Raw genomic sequence first — 9,538 nt, forward strand, 5'->3', positions numbered from 1 at the left:
CTTTTTTATAATACCCGCACTCAAAAAATGAAAGTGTTGTGCCGTAGGCAATATACAGAAGGAAATTGCCATAATATGTACAAATAAATTTGACATGTGCAAGTCCAACAATAAATCGATTTACCATCATGCACTATTTTTGTTCGGCATGGCAATAAATGGATTTACCATGGTACTAATCAAGGGTAATAACAGAGCCAGCGCGTGGGCCTTCGACACTCAACGCAATGAGACGGCCCAACCAGAGCTTAGTTTCAATTTAGGGCCTACCTTTTTTTTTCTTCTGCGGTCGGTGTTGTGTGACGAAACTGAAGGAACTGAAAGTGTACAAAAGTGATGAAACTGACGGGTACCCGAAACTGACATGATCCACCAATTAACCAACACGGAGCATAGAGCACATGATCCACAAATTTAACCAAATCCTAGAGCACATGACACCACACTAATAACATCTCTAACGAGTGATGACCAGCAAGTAAGCAAATCCTAGAGCAACTACACAAAAATAAAAGGGATAAAATCCTAAAGCTATCAGATTCGCCTGCTTGTTCAATTGAGTCATCTGCTTCAAGTTCTTATTCATCTTCTTTATTTCCCCTTCAGATCTGCATCCCCAACTGTCAGAGCAGCACTTTCAGAGACCAAATTCGTTGTTGCTCACGGCAGATTGAGCTCCCGGGTTGGGGCCCCATTGAATTGAATCCGCTTAATGTAGTCATCCACCCATTCAAAATGTGTACATTTCTTCACGATCTGAAACAAAAACATGAACCCTAAATCCCAGATCGAAAAAGAATTAAAAGCAAATAGAAAAAGAAACCAGAGAAAAATCATGAGATCTAACCTGCCCCTCTGGCTTGCTCTCGCATTTGACGAACTCGCGCCCATAGTTGCCATTCTTGATCTCCTTCAAAGTCAACCATATCAGTGGCGCGCTGCATGGGTAGTCAGGACATCGCTCCAAGGGAAGTGGACCATACTGGGTCCACGAGGGGTGGGTGGCTGAAGTGGAGCTCGAATTATCAACCAAAGTCACGAGAGAAGAAGAAGCAGAGGAGTGGCTCCTCTCATCGCCGAAGAAGAAGAAGCAGAGGAGGGGGTACCCGAAGAAAGGGGAGGCACAACCAACAAGTCTCGCGAATCATCCCACGATCCAACAATGCGGAGCCGTCCATGTGATCCAACGGCGCGGAGCATGCTCGCAGCCTATCCTCGGAATTACTTCTAGAAGACCACATATGAAGGCTACCGCTTGGCGCTAGGGTATGATCGGATGGCTGACGTTCGGAGCTAGGGTTAGGCGAAACCCCGCGGGGTTTAGAGGGGTTTTGAGGTGTTCAACGGGGTTTCAAAGGCTTTGACTGAGCATAACTAATTTAAAAAAATCAAAAAAATATGAAACCTTCGCCATTCGTTGTTTTATAAGACACACTAACAAGGAAAAATACTAAACTTGGTCTATGGTCATTTTCATAAAAAAAAACCTAGTTGGCACAATCGAGGTAAAATGATCACCATTAATTTAAAAAAAAATCAAAAAAATATGAAACTTGCGCACAATGTTGTCTTATGTGACATGTTAACAACCAAAAATTATAAACTTTGTCTATGGACATTCTCATGAAAAAACCTTCACACATATGAGCTATCATGTACAACATTTCATAGAAACGAAGGAGAGGAGGTAGGGTTTCCCTTCTGTTTTTGAAAATTTAAAAAAAATCAAAAAAGTCACCAAAGCTTGATTTCAAAGTGAATAAGAAGGATCTGAACTTAGTTTTCCATTTTCATATTGTAAACGTGTTTTTAATGGGTTTTCTATTAAAGTATATTTTTTTTGAAAAATGTACAAATAAAAATATTAATTCAATAAATTGTGATTCTTTGAATCTACAGTATGTAGATTGATTTGGTGTTAATAAAAAATATTTGGCTCATTTGGAGTAGGTCCAAAAAAAACTTGATTACAAATGGGGCTGTTTACCCTAGCTTGGGAGCTCATTTGGAGCACATTTCTCATGACTACAAGTCTTGTAGACGCAAAAGAAATCGGATTGATCACCTAACATTTATAATAGTTCAGCAAACTGTGCAACTCACACCACAGGGGAATGGACTAAAGTGTTGGTTCAAATTCAAAGTTTGCCTAAAATTCAAAGTTTGCCTTAGTTCTTCAAATTCAAAGTTTACATGTAGAATTATTACACCTTACAAGTTTTCACGGTACTTCAAATTGACGACAGAATCCTTATTACAAATCTTTAAAGTTCAAAGTTTATGACTTGCATTCAAGTTCAAATTGAAATCTTTGCCTTGCTTCTTGTGTTCTCGGATGGGTTAACCATCTTGCTTCTGGTTTCCCTGGCTGGGATAGTTTGTGCTTTTGAAAGCTTTGTCTTGTTGCTTCTGATCTTCAATTCTGGTGGTGGCGGTTTTGTTGAGCTTTGACTGATCGAGCAAGTGATGACCAATTGACGGTCATCTCTGGGCTCACTAATCTTTAAAGGAACTTCAGACAAAATAACTTTCTCCTCTCTTATAGCTTCAAAACCTTCGTAAGCCATGGTTTCAAATTCCGCATTAGATGATGGTTCAACCGAAGTTTCTTCCTCTCTGGGTCTTTTCTCTCTTATAGACAAAATAACTTCCTCCTCTCTTATAGCTACTTCAGTTGCTTCATTCTCTAAACTTGTTGCATTCTCCTCTGCTGCTGCATTATCCTCTAAACTTGTTGCATTCTCCTCTGCTGCTGCATGCTCCTCTGCATTTGCTGCTAGCCATTGTTCCTCTTCTCCAAATGATGCATCAACTGGATTGGTACAACGTCTAGCAATATGCCCTAAGATACCACATCTTTTGCACTTACGCTGTTTTTTACAGGACCCTCTTCACCAGCTCTTATCCTGTTTTTCCTTGGTCTTCCTAGTGGTCTAGTCAGTACACGAGAATGGAGTTTGAACCCTGACTCTACTATGTTCCATTGGTATTTTCCCAAGAGTGCAGGCACATTTTCAGCATAAGTAGCCCTAAATTTGGCAACAGAGAAATATTTAGAGCAATACTGATCAACTTCACCATCTTCACCTCCAATAACAGCCATGAGATGTAGGGCATGTATGCACGGCTTCCCGCGGATCTGCCATTGCCGACAGCTGCATTCATTGGTTGCAAGGTTCACTTGATATCTCCATTCCATATTTTTACTGTCAGTGTATGTCACCTCAGCCTCGTATGTCCACGGTCGAATGCATTTCATTCTTAGTCCTCTTACCTTGGCATGCAATGCCTTAATCATAGATGGGAGCATAAGATGGGCAACATATTGTGTTTCTGCAATTCTTTTACGAAGAGCCGTCTTTACCATGATCATCTGTCTGATCTTATCATATGCTTGCCACAACAAAAGCCCTTTCACTGACTTGAACTTTGCATTGAAACACTCAGCGAGGTTATTGGTCACATAGTCTACTTTGCAGATTTCATTAAATTTGCTTCTTGACCACAACTTTCCATGATGTTCATCCATGTACTCCTTCACCAAAGGATTGTGAGCATACAACATTCTCAAATGGTGCTCATGCTTCATCAAGCTGCATGTGTATGATGCTGGCCATAGATTCTCATCATAAACTTTGCCTTTGAATTTCTTTTTAAAATTCCGCGCTAGGTGTCGCATACATTCCCTATGTTCCACTCCAGGGAATACAATTTCTACTGCAGTTTCTAAACCCTTGCAAGCATCTGTGTGTATAACTAAACCCGAGGGTGTACCTATAATGTTGTGCAACTATTGCAGAAACCATACCCAACTCTCCTCACTCTCTACCTCCAACGCACCAAATGCAACTGGAATAGCGAGTTGTGTCCATCAACTGCAGAAGCTGCTGCTAGCTGGCCTCTCCATCTTCCATTCAAAGCAGTTGGATCGACAGCCAAATAGGGCCTACAACCATTCAGAAACCCCTTCCAGCAAGCCTTGAAACAAACAAAATCCCTACTGAAGCACTCCTTCTCCATTGTCTTCCCTTTTAATTTGTACTTAACTGTATGCTTGTCAATCTCTACAACACTCCCTGGACTAGCCGTCTCCACTTCAGCTTTAAAGGTGTAAAGCAACTGAAAACTCTCATTCCATGGACCATTAATCCTATCAAGATCCCTTTCCTTAGCATAGAAAATCTTCATGTATTGTACATTAATCTTGTACTTCTCAAATAGCTTGCCATGGAGTGATGTTGGACCAATTGTTGGTGTTTCCCTCACTCAATCCAAGATTGCATCTGCCACCCACCTAGTCTTTGCAAGCTGAGATTTGTCCTTTCCCCCTCCCCCTCCAGGTGGGCAAGTGTGCCTGTGTGGGTTGCTTTTTATCTGAAACAAAATGAAAAATGATGTCAAATACAATTAAGAAACAGTACGATTAATATTCAGTTGTAATACCTGAATCAATTTGCTCTTTCGCATAGTGGATGCATGCAACCTACACCTACACCTATCATAAGGGCAATGAACAGTGAATCTTCCTGGCTCACTCCTATCAACCTCATAAGAGTTTTCACTGACAATGCAATATGTAGTCACTGCATTACGACAGTCCACCATCAATTCGAATACGGTTCCTGGAGTAAGGTCAGGATTCTCTCTGTTCCACTCAATTGTTGGCATGTCCTCACCATCATATTCTTGTAAAACTAAGGAGTCGATGTTCTCCTCCCTCTCTTCATCATCAGTGTCATCAAATCTAGCACGGCTGCTAGGCTCCTCTGCATATTCGTCTTTCACTGCCTGTTGACCGACTCTATCTACCAGTTCAGGGAATAGAATCTCATCCTCATGATCATGTCGAGGCACTTCCTCGTCAGGCTCTGCATCTACTTCTACATACGGTGCACAAGGGAGAGGAGAAGTAGCAGAATTAGCGGCAGTCGACATGTTGTGGCTTTCCAAACCACTAGGTTTATTTGGTCTCGACCTACAAGGAGTGCGAGGACGCTCACTATTAGCAGAGACAGATGATGTCTAAACACCCTTCGGGATACGTTGTTTGCGTGCCTGAAGCACACCGATATGGATTTTACCGAAACGGCTGTCAGCATTCAAACTAAATAGCAATCCCATATGCTCATCACAAGTAAATGGGAGAAATCTCTGCTCGCTACTGTCGAAATATCTGAGTTCAACAACCTAGGTAGGGCTCCACGGATACTCACAACAGAGTGCCTCGCGGGAATCTCTAAACAAAACGGTGGTTTCTACCACTTTAGGATAGAAAAATAAAGAAATCGCATACGGTTTAGTTGCACGCAGCTCGCTAGTTTCCATTCTAACCGCCAGCCAAAAAGCAAGGGCAGGATCAACCCTCTTCGTTTGAAATAAGATAAAGGGCGCAGTTAGGCCTAAAATTTTCAGGTAAATTGCGCTGACTCATACCAACGGTGGTCAAATACAGCCTAATTTACGGATCTTCTAATCAATTTGAGAGGAAAAACAATGCTTACCCAGGTGGAATCCATGAATTATCAGCCTCTAATTCGACCCAATCATCTCCACGGTCGATGGGCCGGACGGGGTGCCCCTCCGACATCGCTTCCTAATCCTAGATGGGGAGAGAGGGTAGATGCCACGGAGGCGGCACAACTGCGGCGGAGGCGACAAGAGTGCGGCGGAGGTGGCACGACGGCGGCGGAGGCGGCATGATGGCGGCAGAGGGGGCAACGCGGAAGCGACTGGATCTGATTCAGGTGAGTGTCAGTTTCGCGGCCTCACTGGTTACCACGTAATGGTCAAAATGTGTACTCCGCCCTATGCGGCCCCACTTGTCAGAGTTAACGGTCAAGCCATTGACCCGACGGCAACGTCCGCTGTGACCAGTTCTGAGGGTTTCGGGAAAGAGAGTGGGGAAAAGTGAGCAAAAGTTAAGAGCGTGGGGATGAATGAGTAGAACTACCGAACCAGGGGCACAGAAATAAAATCCCCTATTTTAATATCTCCAAACATGCATGATAAATGCCAATTATACTACTGTTCCACACACCGCACTTCTTCAATCCCACTACCTTTATTCTCAGTATGCATGAAAAATACTATCACAGTCCATATGTTTTTACAATTATATAATTTTCATATTAAGTCATATATATTTTTAGTGTTCATTCTCATACTCAAATTCTGGACAACCAAATTTCATCAGAATAATGTATTGCAACCAATTCCCACAATAATCCACGCAATATCATCTAATTTGTCAAAGATTCAATCTATACTCTAGAATTTTCCGTAGATATGTATCCTAGAAACCATAATAGTTTGATTGCACGCTTTAGAGATCCCTATCGTAATATTTAATGATATTACAACATATGTATACAAACACACATGCATATACACAAGTAATATGTATATGCAACATGAATAACACAGATGTCCTTGGGCCATTTCATATACTTGATAAGAAATAACATTATAAGTAAGAGATCTTGCGGGAAAAGCATAGCTAAATTTCTACTTAGGTTCATTCATATGCGACCGTACGGAGAACACAAAGAATAATATATATTTATTTTTCTCTTCAGAATTCTTTTACATTGGACATAGACCCAAATTTTTATTTCTTAGATTTATTGATAATTAATGTAGAGTGTCATCATTACATTGTTAACTATGTACCTAACAAATAAAAGTATAACAGTATAAAAAAATAAATGTAAAAAGGTACTCCCTCTCTAAAGAAATATAAGAGTGTTTAGATCACTAAAGTAGTTATCAGAATCCTCTTATATCTGTTTACGGAGGGAGTATACAAGTTTAGTATGAAAATATGTAACTTAATTCTTACTCGTCCAAATTTTTATGTACAAGACTTAAAGTGGTTGATTAGTTCTCATAAAAACGAATTTAAAGAAGGATAAAACTATTTTTATTAAGTGTTCTTTAGAATAATTCCCTGATTGCTCATGTTTCGCACCAAATTTAGATTTGATCAACTATAATATATAAGAAATCTACGATTGATAACATACTAAACACTTTTGTTTTGTTTTCAATTGAAAAAAAAATCAATTTGATATTTAGATTCATATCAAATAAGATCAATAGTGACAAATGTTGGATGCATCGCTACTACTTTAGGTACATGTTGTGAAGCTGATATCGTATGTTTGTACAAGTTAGAACATCCACACCTTTGTTCCAGTACTAGTGGAAGGAATGCGCCCCGGGCGCACCTCTTTGGCATGATTGTGCGCACTAAACTTTTGGTAGTACCTATTAACGTTTTTGAATGACAGTTTGGTTGGCTTATGCAGCAAATGAGCAACATGGCTTTTTAGTGATTAAAACAAGAACACATAATGACCTGTAGTAGAGGAATGTCCATTCATAAAGCAGGGAAGCTTAGTAGTTTCATAGGAAGCAGAACAAGCGTAGTAATTTCATATATGCTAAAGGTTCATATTAACAGAGAGGGTTAGTCTTACAAGGTGAATGCCCGTAATCGCAGAACAAGCGTAGTAATTTCATATATGCTAAAGGTTCATATTAACAGAGAGGGTTAGTCTTACAAGGTGAATACCCGTAATCGAAACACAACCAGTGGTTGAGATCAAGGTTTAAAAGTATTCAAAAGGTTGGGGATCTCCAAAAGCAGAGTTCGTTTGATAGTTTTTTGATCGGTGGACAAGAGGTCTAAAGGTCAAAAGTCAAATATCCAGGAGCTGTTGGGGAACGTCGCATGGGAAACAAAAATTTTCCTACGGGCACGAAGAACTATCATGGTGATGTCCATATACGAGAGGGGATTTCCGATCTACGTAACCTTGTAGATCGCACAGCAGAAGCGTTAGTAAACGCGGTTGATGTAGTGGAACGTCCTCACGTCCCTCGATCCGCCCCGCGAACCGTCCCACGAACCGTCTCGCGATCCGTCCTACGATCTAGTGTCGAACGGACGGCACCTCCGCGTTCAGCACACGTACAGCTCGACGATGATCTCGGCCTTCTTGATCCAGCAAGAGAGACGGAGAGGTAGATGAGTTCTCCGGCAGCGTGACGGCGCTCCGGAGGTTGGTGGTGATCTAATCTCAGCAGGGCTCCGCCCGAGCTCCACAGAAACGCGATCTAGAGGTAAAACCATGGAGGTATGTGGTCGGGCTGTCGTGGCAAAAGTTGTCTGAAATCAGCTCTAATAGCTCCATATATATATATATAGGAGGAGGGGAGGGGAGGCTTTCCTTGAGGCTCAAGGAGCCCCAAGGGCTGCGCCACCAAGGGAGGAGGAGTCCTCCTCCAATCCTAGTCCAACTAGGATTGGAAGGTGGAGTCCTTCTCTCCTTTCCCACCCCCTTTTTTTTCTTTTCTCTTTGATTTTCTATCTATGGCGCATAGGGCCTTCTTGGGCTGTCCCACCAGCCCACCAAGGGCTGGTGCGCCACTCCCAAGGCCTATGGGCTTCCCCGGGGTGGGCTGCCCCCCCCCCTCCCCGGTGAACACGCGGAACCCATTCGTCATTCCCGGTACATTCCCGGTAACTCCGAAAACCTTCCGGTAATCAAATGATATCATCCTATATATTAATCTTCGTTTCCGGACCATTCCGGAAACCCTCGTGACGTCCGTGATCTCATCTGGGACTCCGAGCAACATTCGGTAACCAACCATATAACTCAAATACGCATAAAACAACGTCGAACCTTAAGTGTGCAGACCCTGCGGGTTCGAGAACTATGTAGACATGACCCGAGTGACTCCTCGGTCAATATCCAATAGCGGGACCAGGATGCCCATATTGGATCCCACATCTTCTACGAAGATCTTATCGTTTGAACCTTAGTGCGAGGGATTCATATAATCCCGTATGTCATTCCCTTTGTCCTTCGGTATGTTACTTGCCCGAGATTCGATCGTCAGTATCCGCATACCTATTTCAATCTCGTTTACCGGCAAGTCTCTTTACTCGTTCCGTAATACAAGATCCCGCAACTTACACTAAGTTGCATTGCTTGCAAGGCTTGTGTGTGATGTTGTATCACCGAGTGGGCCCCAAGATACCTCTCCGTCACACGGAGTGACAAATCCCAGTCTTGATCCATACTAACTCAACGAACACCATCGGAGATACCTGTAGAGCATCTTTATAGTCACCCAGTTACGTTGCGACGTTTGATGCACACAAAGCATTCCTCCGGTGTCAGTGAGTTATCTGATCTCATGGTCATAGGAACAAATACTTGACACGCAAAAAACAGTAGCACCAAAATGACACGATCAACATGCTATGTTTATTAGTTTGGGTCTAGTCCATCACGTGATTCTCCTAATGACGTGATCCAGTTATCAAGCAACAACACCTTGTACATAGTCAGAAGACCCTGACTATCTTTGATAAATTGGCTAGCCAACTAGAGGCTTGCTAGGGACAGTGTTTTGTCTATGTATCCACACATGTATATAAGTCTTCATTCAGTATAATTATAGCATGGATAATAAACGATTATCTTGATACAGGAATTATAATAATAACTATATTTATTATTGCCTC

This window comes from Hordeum vulgare, chromosome 5H (genome assembly GCF_904849725.1).
Source record: "Hordeum vulgare subsp. vulgare chromosome 5H, MorexV3_pseudomolecules_assembly, whole genome shotgun sequence".
NCBI lineage: Eukaryota > Viridiplantae > Streptophyta > Magnoliopsida > Poales > Poaceae > Hordeum > Hordeum vulgare.